This window comes from Brachycentrus maculatus, unplaced genomic scaffold, assembly GCF_059751285.1.
Source record: "Brachycentrus maculatus isolate JH-2025_06_01 unplaced genomic scaffold, ASM5975128v1 h1tg000285l, whole genome shotgun sequence".
NCBI lineage: Eukaryota > Metazoa > Arthropoda > Insecta > Trichoptera > Brachycentridae > Brachycentrus > Brachycentrus maculatus.
The window spans coordinates 636-2,500 of NW_028281036.1; positions in this window are offsets into that span (position 1 = coordinate 636).

The following is a 1,865-nucleotide window of genomic DNA, read 5'->3' on the forward strand; positions in this document are numbered from 1 at the left end:
GTAACTACTGATGGTCGTTTTTTTTAATTACCTAACGTCCGAGTGAAATCTAGTTACGGCTTACGCAACACCGCTTATCATGACCCTACTTAGGCTTCAACTTTATAAATTTTATAGCCTATACCTCTCATGAGTTTATGTTTAAAATTTAGAATTATTGGCAGTTAAAGCGTTAACTTCAGTATGGAATTCCAGACCATGTCATTCAAATATGTAATGTGTTTTTAATATAATAAGAGGTCGCAGAAACAAACACATGCATATCCACCTAACTCCGTTGTTGGATATACTTATGTAGTATTTAACAGTGTATTAATAAATTCCAATGATTTTTAGTGATGAAGAACTACGAATAATAATTATTCTACTTCATTCATGTAAAAATTATCACGATAAATGGAATATAAGCAAAATATGATCCAATAATATTTATAATATTAGCCAACATGTATCTCTTCAAACATTTGTAATTTCTACAATGCTGATGTCATTTTTGTAAAATTTTCACTATCGAATCTTTAATTTTCTGTTAATATGTTGATAATCAATTCCACCATCTTCTTTTCCCAAATTCATTCACAGTGAAGGACCCTTGAGGTAGTATTTTACGAAAATGTCGCTATATAAATTATGCAAATTTATTATTATGAACGAACGTAATGAATACACAGAGTTGTCCAAAATATTCATTTGTTAAATATAGATAAATACTGTGAAAGGCACAGTTTAATTAGCTTTCTACGATATTTTCTACAGTAATTGAAAAAAAAATGAACATGTCTTTTTTATGAAACTGTTTTTTGGGAATTCAAATATCAAAGTGACGATCATAAAACGTAACAAAATAATATTTTTAGTTGTCGTTGATATTGTTGGAATTTAGATAAAATTATCGTCGCTAGATGGCAGTAGCCTTACAGTGTCGCGACATCTAGCAGCAGAAAGAGAAAATACTTATTAACGATTGAAAAGTACTTCCATCTTCTTTCGTATAAAAACGATAGATGACTCATTTCAAGTTGATAGACCAAATAATATTGAAAAGTAGTTGAGAAGCACATCAAAGCTGAAAGCAAATGATAACGCCTGGCGTTCAATAATAATAAAAAATACTTATAAAATTATTTTTAACAAGGGATATAGTAGCCATTCTACATTATAAAGTGACAACAAAAAAAAACATGTTGGTGTTTAAATTAAATATTTATTTTATATTACAGAATAACTCTTTCATTTCCAAGTAATTTTTCCGTTCTTTGAAAAACGTAAGTAATTTATGATATTGTGTAATTCATTATATGTGCCTAAAGCACAAGATTGATTACTTTACCCTCATCGAAGTAACGATCAAGGTAACATTGTATCAATACGATACAGTGTTATCTTGATCGCCACATTGGGTTCGGATATGGGGTAACAAAAATCACTGAACAATATATAGAGAATAAAAGATGTACGATCCTTTATACAAATATATGAATAAATCGACGTGACAATCAAAAAAGGAATGTAAGGCTGTGTAAGAGATGACAGAAAAGATTATGATTATTTACGTGGTGGTTTGGACATGTGGAGTAAATGGATGACGAAAGAATGACCAAGAGAGTATATATATCAAATTTGAATGGAAGAACAAAACGTAGATCTACACAAATGTTTACGTAACAATTAGATTTATGGATCCAAAAGAGGCTTAGTTAGGACAAACGAGTGTGGCATTCCATCCTCTCTGCCTTTATTTGTAGAATGGAGTAATGGATTTAGAAAATGGGTAAATACTAAAATCAAAATTGATTAAATCCTACCCCGGTTTATTAAATAAGAGTGCAGTCATGAACATAGAATTTACAAGAACATATGGCAAC